We start from the raw sequence: 15,478 nt of genomic DNA, 5'->3' as shown, positions 1-15,478 counted from the left end.
CCTCCACCTGGACCATGACCCCACTACCGTATGTTAAACCACTGTTTGCAAGACGGTCACTGACCTCATCTCCTCTGGAGATCTTCCCCCCATGGCCACCAGCCTCATAGTTCCCCAAACCCGCACAGCCCACTTCTACCTCCTTCCCAAGATTCACAAACAGGACTGCCCTGGTAGACCCATCGATTCAGCTTGCTCTTGCCACTCGGAACTTATCTCTTCCTATCTCAACTCTATCGTTTCTGCCCTTGTCCAGTCTCTTCCCACCTACATCTGTGACTCTTCTGATGCCCTCCACTGCTTTAACAGTTTCCTGTTTCCAGGCCCCAACCGCATCCTTTACACCATGGACGCTCACTCCCTCTACAACTCCATCCCCCACCAGGATGGCCTGAGGGAGTTCCGTTTTTACCTTGAATAGAGGCCCAAACAGTCCCCATCCACCAGCAACCTCCTCCACCTGACTGAACTTGTTCTCACATTGAACAACTTCTCCTTTGTCTCCACTCGTTTCCTCAAAATTAAAGTGTTTCATGGGTACCCGCATGTCACTTAGCTATGCCCGCCTTTTCGCGGGATTTGTGGAGCACTCTTTGCTCTAGTCCTACTCGGGTCCCCTCCCTCACCTCTTTTTCCAGCACATTGATGTCTGAATCGCTACTGGTTCCTGATCTCTCTCTGAACTAGACATTTTCATTCACTTTGCCTCCAATTTCCACCCTTCCCTCACCTTCACGTGGACAATCTCCGACAGTTCCCTTCTCTTCCTCGACTTCTCCATCTCCATCTCTGGGGCTAGGTTATTGACCGACATTCACTACAAGCCCACTGACTCCCACAGCTACCTGGACTATACTTCCCCCCACCCCGCCTCATGTAAGGACACTATTCCATTCTCCCAGTTCCTCCATCTCTGCCGCATCTGCTCCTACGATGCCACCTTCCACACCAGTGCATCTGACATGTCTTCCTTTACACTCAACCGAGGATTCCCCTAAACCGTGGTTGATACCGCCCTCGACTGAGTCAATTCTATCTCCCACATTACTGCCCTCACCCCTTCCCCTCCCTCCCGGAACCACGATAGGGTTTTCCTTGTCCTCACCTTTCACCCCACCAGCCTCCACATTCAACGGATCATCCTCTGCCATTTACACCAGCTCCAACGTGATCACACCACCAAATGCATCATCAACTCCCCTCCCTTTTCAGCATTCCATAGGGACTGCTCCCTCTGAGACACCCTAGTCCATTCCACTATCACCCCCAGCACCTCTTCCCCTTCACCCGGCATTTTCCCATGCAAGTGCAGGAGATGCAACACCTGTCCATTCCCCACCCCCTTCCCACTGTCCAGGGCCCCAAACACCCCTTCCAGGTGAAACAGCGATTTACTTGTACTTCTTGCAATCTAGTATACTGTATTCGCTGCTCACGATGCGGTCTCCTCTACATTGGGGAGACCAAACGCAGATTGGGTGACAGCTTTGTGGAACACCTCCGTTCAGTCTGTAAGGATGACCCCGAGCTTTCTGCCTCCTGTCATTTCAATTCACCGTTCCATTCCCACTCAGACCTCGCCATCTGTGGCCTCTTGCATTGTTCCATGGAAGCTCAGTGTAAACTCGAGGAACAGCACCTTATCTTCCGATTAGGCACTTTATAGCCTTCCAGACTCAATATCGATTTCAACAACTTCAGATCATAACCTCGGCCCCTATTATATTTTTATCTTTTTTATCCACACTGTTGGTCTGTGCCTTTTCCTTTCTTTGCTCTCTCCCACATGTCAGCTGTCTTTCTCTCTGCCAGCACATTTCACACTTCATCTAGAAACATTGTTTGTTTCTTTACCTGTCCTATTACCATCTCATCTCACCTTGAATATTTCGTAATGTCTCTTCCTTCATCCCCTTCCCCATTTCCCAGCCCCCAAACTACCTTTTAATCTGTTTCATTTCCTGCTTTTTTTCTCAGTTCTGAAGAAGGTTTTTGACCCGAATCGTTGACTCTATTTCTCTCTCCATGGATGTTGCCTGGCCTGCTGAGGTTTTCCAGCATCGTCTGTGGCTATTTCGAATTTCCAGCATCCACAGTATTTTGCTTTCATATTAGTGCTTTGTTCACTGCCACACCTCTTCTAGGAATGGCTACCTTGAAGAAGTTCTGCTCTTCTCTTTGACGGGATCTCCGGTTGGCTCTTCAAGCTTGTTCATCTTCATTGCTTTCAGTATCCCTTCTTGTGTTTGATCAGGTATCTGCCAAGACTCGGTTTCACAGCACATCATTTTCCCCAACAACTGTCTCTAGTTTCGACTTATTCCACGTGGATTCCAACTAAACTTCCACCCTTCATGTTTCGGATCCACCCAGGATTACAAATATCTCCAAGATATCCATCGCTCCTCGAACTACTGCTCTCGCCGCATTTTGAGATCCATGCTCAATGCCATGCAGCACCACGTGAACACTCTCGACCTCCCTCTTTAGCAGCACCGACGCTCTGTATCTCAAAGCCGTCTGGGTCCACAGTTACATTTCATCTTTGACTCATCCGACGCTTCAACAAAAAATGTTTTTCTTCTTTTCCGATGTAAAGGATCGCAAGCTTCATCAACTCTTGAACACCAACGCCCCACCAGAACATTCTACCCTTCACTTTCCTCTGACCCCCCTTCTCCCAGTCTCAATTCCTGCCGTGAATTCTCTATCCCCTCTGACCTTCCCCTCTCTGACCCCGAACAATCAGTCTTCAGCAAAGGCTTGAGCTTCATCCCCTTTCACCCCCACCTTAATGAATTACGAGCTCGGCACAATGCCGAGCTCATTTTCCGCTGCCTTCATCTCCATGCTCACTTCTTTGGCCAGGAGTCTTCCCCCCGCACATCTGACCCTTTCTCCCGCATTCAGAATTCTCATTCAACCTGGACCCCTCCCTCTCGCCTCTTACCGTCTCTAGATCTTATCATTGCTAAGTGCCACCGTGACATTGGCCATCTCCATTACTCAGCACCCCTCACTCACTCCAACCTACCTCCCTCTGAACTTGCAGCACTCGATTCTCTCAGAACCAACCCCGACATTGTCATTAAACCTGCTGACAAGGGTGGTGCTGTTGTTGTTTGGTGAACTGACATCTACCTAGCGGAAGCTGAACGCCAACTCTCCAACACCTCCTCCTACCTCCACCTGGACCATGACCCCATTACCGATCATCAAACCACCATTTCCAAGACTGTCATTGACCTAATCTCCTCTGGAGATCTTCCCCCCACGGCCACCAACCTCATAGTTCCCCAACCACACACAGCCCGCTTCTACCTCCTTCCCAAGACCAAATAAACCCAGGACTGCCCTGGTAGACCCATTGTTTAAGCCTGCTCTTGCCGCACAGAACTTATCTTTTCCTATCTCGACTCTATCTTTTCAGTCCTTGTCCAGGCCCTTCCCAACAACATATGCGACTCTTCCGACGCCCTCTGCGACTTTAACATTTTCCAATTTCCTGGTCCCAACCGCCTCCTTTTCACCATGGACGTGCAATCCCTCGACACCTCCATCCCCCAGCAGGATGCCCTGAATGCGCTCCACTTCTTCCTTGAACAGAGGCCCAACTAGTTCCCATCCACCAACACCCTCCTCTGCCTGGCTGAACTTGTTCTCACATTGAACAAATTCTCCTTTGATTCCACTCACTTCCTCCAAATTAAAGTGTTGGTATGGGTACCCACATGGATCCTAGCTATGCCTGCATTTTCGTGGGATAAGTGGAACACTCTTTGTTCCATTCCTATTCGGGTCCCCTCCCTCAACTCTTTATCTGGTACATTGTTGACTGTATTGGTGCCATTCCCTGCTCTCATCCTGAACTACACAATTTCATACATTTTGCCTCCATTTTCCACCCTTTCCTCACCTTCAAATGGTCCATGTCTGACTCTTCCCTTCCCTTCCTCGACTTCTCCATCTCTATCTCTGGGTATAGGTTATTGACCAACATACACTACAAGCCCATTGACTCCCACAGCTACCTGGACTACACTTCCTCCCACCCCGCCTCATGTAACGACTCTATTCCATTCACCCAGTTCCTTCATCTCCGCTGCATCTGCTCCAACGATGCCACCTTCCACACCAGTGGTTCTGACATGTCTTCCTTTTCCCTCAACTGAGGATTCCCCTCTACCGTGGTTGAAACAGCCCTTGACGGGGTCTGTTCGATCTCCCGCACTACTGCCCTCACCCGTGCCCCTCCCTCCTGGAACCACAATAGTGTTCCCCTCATTCTCACATTACACCCCACCAACCTCCACATTCAACTGATCATGCTCCGCCTTTTCCCCACCTCCAACGTGATCCCACCATGAAACGCATCTTCCCCTCCCCTCCGCATTCAACATTCTGTAGGGACCACTACATCTGAAACACCCTAGTCCACTCCTCTATCACCACCAACAGACCTTCGCCTTTGCCCGGCACCTTCCCGTGCATGCGCAGGAGATGCAACACCTGCCCATATAGGTCCCCCTTCCCACTGCCCAGGGCACCAAATGGCCTTTCCAGGTGAAACAGCGATTTAATTGTACTTCCTGCAATCCAGAATACTGTATTCGCTGCTCACGATGTGGTCTCCTCTACGCTGGGGAGACGAAATGCAGATTAGGTGGCTGCTTTGCAGAAAACCTCCGTTCAATCTGTAAGGGTGACCCCGAGCTTCTGGTTACCTGTCATTTCAATTCACCATTCCATTCCCACTCAGACCTCACCGCCTGCAGCCTCTTGCATTGTTCCACGGAAACTCAGAGTAAGCTTGAGAAACATCACCGCATCTTCCGATTAGGCACTCTACAGCCTTCCCGACTCAATATTGAGTTCAACAATTTCAGACCATAACCTCGGACCCTAATATTGTCATGTTTTATCCTCTATTTTGGTTTGTGCCTTTTCCTTTTTTTCTCTTTCCCACATGGCGGCTGTCTTTCACTCTGCCAGCACATTTCACACTTCATCTAGAGTCATTGTTTGTTTCTTTACCTGTCCTGTTACCATCTCGTCTCACCTTGAATATCTCTTAATGCCACTTCTTTCATCCCCTCCCCCATTTCATTGCCCCAAACTGCATTTTAATCTATTTCATTTCCTACCTTTTGTTCTCAGTTCTGAAGAAGGGTTTCGACCCAAAACGTTGACTTTATTTCACTCTCCAGGGATGTTTCCTGGCCTGCTGAGTTTTTCCAGCGTCTTCTGTTGTTATTCCAGTTCAGCACGGTTATTTTCTGCGTGGACAGGTCCATTTCAGCACGGTTACATTCAGTTTGGACTGATACAGTTCAGCGCAGTTACATTCAGTGTGAACTGGTACATTTCAGTCCCGTTTCATTCAGTGTGGACAGGTCTAGTTCAGCACAATTACATTCAGTATAGGTCAGTCCAGCGCGTTTAATGGCTGTCTTAGTGTGAGTAACGGCGGTGATAATCCTAAAGTTGAAATTGACAAAGTTTATCCGGATTTAGCACGGTCAGTAAGGTTCTTAAAATTGGCCAGCCTGCTGGGCCTGAAATGAGCCACAGAGGGCGCTCAAAGAAATGAGGACTGTGCTCCACGGGCCCCGTGCTCATATATTGAACAATTCGCTGGGACTGGAATTGTTCCACGGAAATGTGAGAGGCACATGTGGTTCTAAGATTTAATAAAGAAAATGTAAGAACCGGGTAATTAAAGGCTCATTAGTTACACTGCAGTTAAATGCATCATCAGTGGAACACGGATTATTGGAGAAGCACAACAAGGGTTCAGACAAAAGTTTCGTCTCACTAACTTGATTGAAACTTTGACGAAGTTACTCGGTTGGTTGTAGGTTTCTCGGTTACAATTCTGGATCTTGAGTTCCAAATTGCCCTTGACAATGTGACACATGGAAGTTTACAGAATGAGGTTAAGCTCTGTGGGTTTAGCAGGTAGTTTTTGGGTTTATTAAGGAACCAGCTGCGTTGTCTTATAGAGAGTTAATTATTAATGGAAGTGGTTGTGTTTGTGGACCTATAACTGATGGAGTTACACAAGGAGCAGCGATGGGACGGTTGCTCTTCACGATCTTTATCAATGATCTGCAAGAAGACATCGGGGTTACTTCCCACAAACTCAGAGATGATAGAAGGAATTGATTGAGTGTTGGGTCGTTAGATGAGATAAATAAATAAATTACAGGCAGATCTAGATGGGGCCGGGGAACAGACCCACAACTGGCAGACATAAGTAAATATCGATAAATTTAGCGTGAATCACGTGGGCAGGGTCAATGCCAGTCACGTGTACAACAGGCAGGGTTGTGTATTGAAGGGTAAGGCCTTGGGTGCCATAGAGCCAGTGCTCTTCACTTGTACACCAGGCTGGGTTTTCTGATCAAGGTTGCTCAGTGGGCAGAGTTACCTCTGTTGGATTATTCATTCCTCATCCTTAAATAGGTTCCAACAACTTGATACAGCGCCAGATTTTATAATTCACTTCGTTTACTAGCGATAAAAGTTTTATCTTAAAGCACTCTAACCAATCATAGAGAACAGAGCACGTCAGCCCTGCGTACAAAACTTACTGAGCCTTAATTTAATAAGACATCTTAAAAATGGCTTCTCCAAGCCTGTCTCACTGCAAGAGCTCGAATGCCACTTTCTTTTCTTCTTTCCTTCTTTCTAACTAACAAAATCATGGCATATGTCTTATACCCATTCGGTTTATGGTTCGCTTTCTGCTGAATGCAACTGCATCTCATGTTTTACCAACACCCATTTGTTTCAAATGATTTACCAGAGTGAGATTAGAGTGGGCATAAACAGAGTGCATTTTAAGCAGAGTTTAATTTTGGGAATTCGATAAGATTAAACTCTGGTAAGTCGTGGGTGAGTAGGTCTCAATCTGATATTTAGTTTTAACATTTGGAATCTGACTTAGAACATTAAAAAGTGTAAAAAGAATAAACTGCAAGTTAATCACGAGTTAACAGAGACTGTCTGTCACTGGTTGATAACAGTTGACAGCATTAAGTGATTAGCTGAATAGGGGGTAATTACAGTGAGCAGGAAGTTCAGTTATCACTTGTAGCCTGGGTGTGGCTCGAAAATGTGTATTTAAAAAAAAGCCACCTGCTGACTCAAAGCATGGTTGTACAGAGTTGACATAAATGGAGTGCATCATAAGCAGACTGTAAACGTGGGAATTTGGTGAGAGAGTTCGGTACAGAGGGGGAAGGAGGTGCTGCTTTTGAATTCAATACTTGTAGTGGTTAATGCAACTGGTGACTATTTAATTTAATCTACATATAACTTAAGCTAGATCAAGTAATTAGTTAAAAACTTAGAACTATAAGCTAAGTTGGTTAAATACATAAATTTTAATTAATTAAATAAATAAAACAAGGTTTGATAGGGTTGGCATTGCAGAAGGTGTGCCACAACTGCAGAATGTGGGAGTATGTGGGAGCATTGCGATCCATGACAACCACATCTGCAGTAAATGTCTGCTTCAGGGAGGGAATGAATTACCTGGACACATTGATCCAGGAAGCAGTCACTCCTCTTAGGATAGGAAGTATTGTAGGCCTGGTTAGTGGTCATGGACAGGAGGGTGTGCCTGAGTCGACCTCCAGGTGAAGTGATACAGGAGCCTCAGACTTTGCCATTATCCAACAGGTACGAACTTCTTGCGGCCACGATGGATGACATGAAATTCTGCAGAGTGGATGAGCAAATTGACCACGGCACTGTGGTAAAGGAGGCCGTTCAAGTGCGGGGGCAGAGGGGGTCAAAGGGATTGTGGTAGTGCTATGGAACAGTATATTCAGGGGGATAGATACTGTTTTCTGCAGCCGTGACTGGGAGTTCTGAAGGTTTTGTTGCCTGCCAGGGTTAAGGATATCTCGTAACCACCAGAGAAGAAATTTGAGTGAGATGGGGAGGATGCAGTTGTCGTGGTCCACGAAGGAACCAACAACAAAAAACTGAGAATAAGGTTCCTGCTGAGAGAGTTTGTGGAGCTAGGGTCCAAATTAATAAGCAGAACCTCAAAGGTAATAACCAATGGATTATTCCCTGAACCACACGGAAATTGGCATATGGTGAAACAGATCATAGAGTTAAATGCGTGACTCAAAGAGTGGTATGAGAGACAGACCCCTCGATTCAGGGGCACTGGCACCAGTACTGGGAAAAGAGACAGCTGCTCCAATGCGACAGGCTGCACTTAAGCCGGGCTGTGACCAATGTTCTGGTTAATCAAATAACTAAAGCTGTAGATATAAGAACATAAGAAATGGGAGCAGGAGTAGGCCATTTGGCGCTTCAAGCCTGCTCCGCTATTCAATAAGATCTTCTACCTCATCTCACTTTCATGCAATATTCCCATATCCCTTCATTCCATTAATAGGGCTTTTACCTAAAAGGGGGAGGAGTCAACTGAAGGGAAACTTATAAATCTAAAGAGAAAACTCAAGGCTGTAAAGCGATTTGGATAAAGATACATGGAGTGTGACAGGAAGGAAAAGAGAATTTAACGGTAATAATGCATCTTTGAATAAGGCCAAATCAAGACAAAATGGAAAAAGTTAACATTAAACACGCTTTAGCTGAATGCACGAAGCATTCCTAACAAGATAGAGGAATTAAAGGCACAAATAGAGAAAAATGGGTTTGTTCAATAGCCGTTACAAAGAATTGGTTGCAAGGTGACCAAGGTATGGAACTAAATCTTCCAGTGTACTTGACTTTTCTAAAAGACAGACGAAATGGAAAAGGAGTGGGGGTAGCACTGAAAATAAACATCGACATAAGAACAGTAGTATGGAAGGGTCTTGGCTCAGAAGAGTTGGAAGTAGAATCAGTATGGGTGGAAAAAACAAATAACAAAGTTCAGAAAACACTGGTGGGAGTAGTTTGTAGGCCCCCGAACAGTACCTATCCTTTTGCGCAGAGTATTATTCAAGAAATAAGAGGAGCCTGTAACAAAAGTAATGCAAAAATCGTGGGAGACTTTAATCTTCACATAGACGGAACAAATCAAATTGACAAAAGCAGTTTCGAGGACGAGTTCATGGAATGCGTTCGAGACACTTTCCTAGAACAATATGTCATGGAATCAACCAGTGAAGAGGCTATTTTATATCTTGCCTTGTGTAATGAGACAGGGTTAATTCCTAATCTCATAGTAAGGCATCCTCTGTGGAAGAGTGATCATAATATGAAAAAAATCGTATTGAGTTCAAGAGTGACGTACTTACGTATGAAGCGAGAATTAATTTTATATAAAGCCAATTACACAGGTATGAGGGCGAGTTAGATTGGATAAATAGATTAAAGTTTTGATGGTAGATAAGCAATGGCAAAAATTTAAAGAAATATTTCATAATTCTCAACGAATGTACATTTCATTGAGAAATAAAATCATCACGGGAAAAGTGATCCCTCCGTGGCCAACTAATGAGGTTAAGGATATTATTATATTAACAGAAGATGGTTATAATGTTGCCAAGAAGAGTAGCAAGCCTGACGTTTGGGAGAGTATTAAAAAACAGCAAAGGATGTCCAAAATTAGAAAACGAGGGAGAAAATAGAATGAGAATAAATTAGCGAATTATATCAAAATAGATTGTAAGACTTCTACAAGTATATAAAATGGAAGAGAGTAGCGAAAGTAAACTTTGCTCCCTTAGAGGCTAAGACAGTAAAAATTATAATGAAGAGTCAGAATATGACAGAGACGTTAAACAAAAGTTGTGTCTTTCTTCACAGCAGCAGACATAGAGACATATCAGAAATAGTGGGGAGCCTATAGTGTAATGGGAGTGAGAAACTTAAAGTAATTAATATCAGTAAAGAAAAAGTACTGGATAAATTAATTTAAATAAAATTCGACAAATTTCGTGGACCAGATGTTAACATCATAGGATCCTCAAAGACGTCGCTGCAGAGATAGTGGATGCATTTGTATTGATGTTCCAAAATTCCCTAAATTCTGGAACGGTCTCAGTGGATTGGATAGTAGAAAATGTAACACCGCTACTCAAGAAAGGAGGGAGAGACAAAACAGGGAACGACAGGTCGGTTAGCCTGACACCAGTCATCGGGAAAATGCTGGAATCCATTGTTAAGGAAGTGGTAACAGAGCACTTAGAAAATCTTAATATGTTATGGTAGAGACAACATGGTTTTAAGAAAGGGAAATCGCGTTTGACAAATCTATTAGATATTTTTGAGGATGTAACTAGCAGGGTAGATAAACCCTTCATCTAAGTCATTAATATAGATTTTACATAGCTGAGGGGCCAGCACTGATTCTTCTGTCACTCCACTAGTAATAGGCTGCCAACCTGAAATCGACCCGTTTAAGCATAAACTTTGCTTTCTGTCCTTAATCAATCCTCTATCCAGGCTAATATGATACCCTCAAGGAGGAGTTATTCACTTTGCAAAGAAGAATAGAACAACAGAATATTTCTAAATGGTGAGAATTATTAAATGTTGGTATTCAGAGGGATTTGGCTTTCATTGTACGAGAAACAGAGGAAGTTAACATGCAGGTGCAACAAGCAATTAGGAAGGCAAATGGCATGTTGGCCTTTAATTCAAGGGGGTTTGCTGTACAACAGTAAGTAATTCTTGCTACAATTGTACAGGGCCTTGGTGAGACCACACCTGCAGTATTGTGTACAATTCTGGGCTCTGTATCTAAGGAAGGATATACGTGCATTATAGGGAGTGCAACGAAACTTCACTAGATTGATTCTTGGGATAAGAGGGTTGTCATATAAGGAGAGACTGAGTAGATTGGGCCTATACTCTCTGGAGTTCAGAAGAATTAAAGGTGATCTCTTTGAAACATATAAGATTCTGAGGGGGCTTGATGGAGTAGGTGCTGAGAAGTGCTTCCTCTGGTTGGATAATCTCGAACTAGGTGTCATAGTTACACGATAAGGGGTCGGCCATTTAAGACTGAGATGATGAGAAATGTCTTCACTCAGAGGGTTGTCAATCTTTGGAATTCTCTAGCCGAGAGGGCTGTGGATGCTCAGTCATTCCGTATATTCAAGGCTGAGACCGATACACTTTTTCACTCAAAGGGAATCAAGGGATATGATGATCAGGCGGGTAAGTGGCTTTGCGGTCGAATATCAGACATGATCTTTTTGAATGGTGAAGCAGGTTCGAGGGGCCATATGGGCTACTTTTACATAGGAACATAGGAATATGGGTAGGCCATTCAGCCCCTCGACCCTGCTCCGCTATTCAATGAGATCATGGCTGATCTACGAACTAACTCCATATACCCAACTTTGGTCCATATCCCTTAATGTCTTTGTTTAACAGAAAGCTATTAATCCCTGATACAAAATTAACAATTGATCTCGCAACCATTGCCGTTTGCAGAAGTTTGCTCCAAACTTCTACCGTCCTTTGCGTGTAGAATTGTTTCCTATTTCCAGTCCTGAAACGTTTGGCTCTAATTTTTAGACTATACCCCCTAGTCCTAGAATCCCCAACCAATGGAAAACTTTCTCTCTATATACCCTATCGGTTTCCCTTAATTTCTTGAAAACGTCTATCAGATCTCCCTTTAACCTTCTAATTCTATGGAACACAACCCTAATTTGTGTAATCTCTCTTCATAATTAATCCCTTGAAGACCGGGTATCATTATGGTAAACCTACGCTGCACTCCCTCCAAGGCCAATATATCCTTCCTAATGTGTGCTGCTCAGAACTGCTCACAGTACTCCAGGTGTCATCAAACCAGGTTTTTTTTTATCAGCAGCATAACCCTTTGTATTCTACCACTCTAGATTAAAGGCCAGCATTCCATTACCCTTTTGATTATTTTCTGTACCTGTTTATGACATACTAATGAAGTATGTACCTGAACCCCCATGTCTCTTTGGAACTCCACTGTTGTTAGCTTTTCACCATTTAGAAAGTACCCTGTTCGATCAGTTTTAGGTCCAAAGTGGATGGCCTCACAGTTGCCTTCATTAAAATTCATTTGCCACACATTTGACCATTCACTTAATATGTCGATATCACTTTGTAATTTTACGCTTTCATCTGCACTGCCTACAAAGCCACCCATTTTTCTGCCATGAGCAAATTTGGATATATTACTTTCTATGCCATCATCTATGTCGTTAATAAATACTGTGAATATTTGGGGCCCCAACACAGATCCCTGCGGGACACCACTAGCCACATCCTGCCAATTTGGGTACCTGCCCTTTATCCCTACTGCCTGTCTCCAGCCACTCAGCCAATTTCCTAACCAGGTGAATAATTTGCCCTCAATTGCATGGGCATCCACCATTGTTAACAATCTCGTATATAGAACTTTATCAAATGCCTTCGGAAAGTCCATAAAAATAACATCCATAGACATTTCCCAGTTCACTACATTAGTTAACTCCTCAAAAAATTCACTCAGTGTTGTCAGGCATGACCTACCTTTCACAAATCCATGCCGGCTCTCTCCCTGATCAACTGAAAATGTTCGACATGTTCAGTCACTCTATCCCTAATTATAGACTCTAGCAATTTCCCGACAACAGATGTTGGCTAACTGGTCTTTAATTCACAGGTTTCCCCCTCTCGCCATTTTTAAATAGCAGAGTGGTATGCGCAATTTTCCAATCTAGTAAAAGCAGGCGTAAGACCTTCCTTTCCCAATGTAAAGGTTCAAATAAATGTGAATATAACATTTATAAAATGAATTAAACATGCACAAACCTTTAACATTAGATTAGATCATTGTTGGCATCTTTAGAAATGTTTAAATTTATTGGCCCAGAAATTCGTGACGGGGGCTTTCCTCGGGTCAAGCCCCCGACCTACACTTACATTGCACACCGACAGTTGAGGCCTGGGCCTGCGTGCATTTCCTGTCTGGGGCCTGGTCTAGCTCCCGGCACACTGTGCTTGCGTGATCCAGTGGCGTACTTAGTGCGATGCTTCGGCGGGGATCACGTGAGCACTGTCAAACTCATGAAAACTCCGGGCGCCCAAAACAGTACATAACCTTAAAATAAAATTTAAAAAACATCACACTATTTAAATCAACTATAAATAACATTAAATAACCATTTTAAACAATGGTTTTGAAAAAAATAATTTTATAAAAAATCGGAGCAAAAATACACTAACCTTACTGTAAAGTATTTAAAAATAATAAACCTGTGGAAAAAATGTTCTAATTTTAATTAATTGATCACTTACCTTTTATAATGAAGTCCTTACGTCTGCTTTTTTAATGTGTAAAAAGTGGAGGCCTTCACGCACGGGCAAACCTGTCAAAAAAGAGGAAGTTCAACGCGCACGCGCTGCCTCATACGTCGCACCTCTTAACCCCTGCTTTCAGGGGAGCGGAAGTGCTGTTTTCCCACGCATGCGCTGTGCATGCAAGAAACCGGCAATTCCATCAGGTCCATTGTTCAAAAAGTTTAATTTTTGTTTTAAATGTTTAATTACATTTCATTTTCATTAATTTTGAACATGTGATGATTTATTTTTATTTAAGTGGGTGAAAATATATTTTTTAGGGGATTCCGATGATGCTTATGGGGATTTCGGATGTAAATGAAATCCCAAGAAGCATAACGCGATTCCCTCTTTCTCATTGTTTGGGCTGGCCCACCGTTTCCCACGATGCTTGCGAACCATGGGACGTTACGCAGGTGTACGCCTGCTGGCCCAGGACCAAACTGTCTATAGATACCGAGGCACCAGTTTGGTGCGCATTTCTTGCGGTTCGGAGGCATTCACCCACGGGAGTCTTCCGACCGCAATTTCCAGCGCATGATTTATAACATGGTGACTAAAATGGGTCACCATATAATGGGGCGTGAGTTCATTCACCTGCTTGATTTATGAGTTGAAATAGGAAATGTTATGGATATAATCTGTGGGAAAGAATTGTTCAGTCTCAGTCTATTCGAGTTTGTTCTGTCGTGAGTTTAAACTGGCTTTGTATCCATTAAAATGGCTGCAAGGCTCCAATCTCCCACCAGTCCCTCTTTACCCGGCAGTCAGTGCAGGCGCTCAGTGTTGGAAGTCCCAGTAAGACCGTCAGTTGTTCCCTCTTCTCATTGGAGGGGAAAATCAGGCGGGTGTGAAATGGGCGGCCGAATCACTACTGCCCGTTTTTTGCCCCCGCCCAAGACCAATTTCACCCAATGATCTTTGTATCAGATTACTCCCAGTGTCTGTATCCAGTTTCCATAATCTTCCCTGTAATGCTGTGTTGGAGAAAACCCATTTTGGGAATTACCAATAACTTGTTGCTGCCACTTACAGTTGGAGGCGGAATTCTGATTAACGCCTGACATTCTGCTGCTTCAATTCCGGCCTGATCCATGATCCAGAACACACAGAATTACAGGGAGATTACAGCAGGGCAACAGGCCATTCGGCCCAAACAGTCCAGTGTTGGTATTTATCCTAATCCCATATAGCCACCCTGTTCACCGTTCCTTAGTCCCTTTCCTTCAACCATCACTCTAACTTGTTATTCAATATTAACACGGTCTCCGCTTCAGTCACTATCTCTGTATCCTTTGTGTAAAACGTGTTCTCCAAGCTCCCTGTCCTAAACTAATTAATCTTATATCTGTGTCCCAAATTTCTAACTTGATACTTTAACTATATAAAATGCGGTCTCTTCATTGCACTGACTCGCGGACAGACAGCGGCCTGAGTAGAATTAGAATCATTCTTGTGTTTGGTGTTTCCTGTATATATTTGGAATTTATCATTGTTAATATTAATCTGATTTCGCGTTGTTATTGTGAGAAAGTTTGCAAAGTAGCAATTACTTCAATTAATAGGAGTACCAGGCACAGTTATCAAAATTCCCAAATCAGAGACTTTAATCTAATGTGCTTGTATGAATTAAAGCGAGAATGCCAGTGTCGGGGATTGGATCATTAATTATTGTCTCTACCTAGCATGAGCCGGAAGGTGTCGGATTGGTTAGATTCAGAATGAAACTCCAATTCATTGCAACGTCACGCACAACACATGGAAAACTGTAGACTAAAACAAGGACCCAGATTTACCATTGATTGGTTGAATCATTAATTACAAACCCGCTCAGTTATAAACAGTGTCCTGACCAATGTTTATCTCTCAACCGACATCACTAAAATTGATGGTCTGGTCACTGCCATATTGTTGTTAGTGGGAGCTTGAGCTGCAAAGGTTGTCTGCCGCGCTACCAACATTACCTCAGTAACTGCACTTCAATAGTACTTCATTGGCTATAAAGTGCTTTGGGACTTCCTGAGGTCGGGAGAAGCGCTATTAAATGCAAGTCTTATTTTTCGTGTAAACATTCAGATCCAGTTCTATAATTACTGGCAGTAAAGTGCGGCATTGGTTAATAAAGCATTAAAATATGAGCTGATCTCAGGGTATCGAGGTCTGATGAAGATTGCAAGTGTGACGTTGCTTC

The 15,478-nt window shown here is 43.8% G+C and overlaps 1 pseudogene; it reads left to right on the top strand.

Annotated features, from left to right (window-relative positions):
- Positions 1-3,342, top strand: part of LOC147119769 (uncharacterized) — a 34,553-nt pseudogene extending 31,211 nt beyond the window's left edge.
- The last annotated feature ends 12,136 nt before the right edge of the window (positions 3,343-15,478 follow it).

The sequence above is a fragment of the Somniosus microcephalus genome, chromosome 4 (assembly GCF_052327205.1).
Source record: "Somniosus microcephalus isolate GS21.2 chromosome 4, FLI_Smic_1.0, whole genome shotgun sequence".
NCBI classification, from domain to species: Eukaryota; Metazoa; Chordata; class Chondrichthyes; order Squaliformes; family Somniosidae; genus Somniosus; species Somniosus microcephalus.
This window is presented reverse-complemented; position numbering and strand designations above follow the sequence as displayed.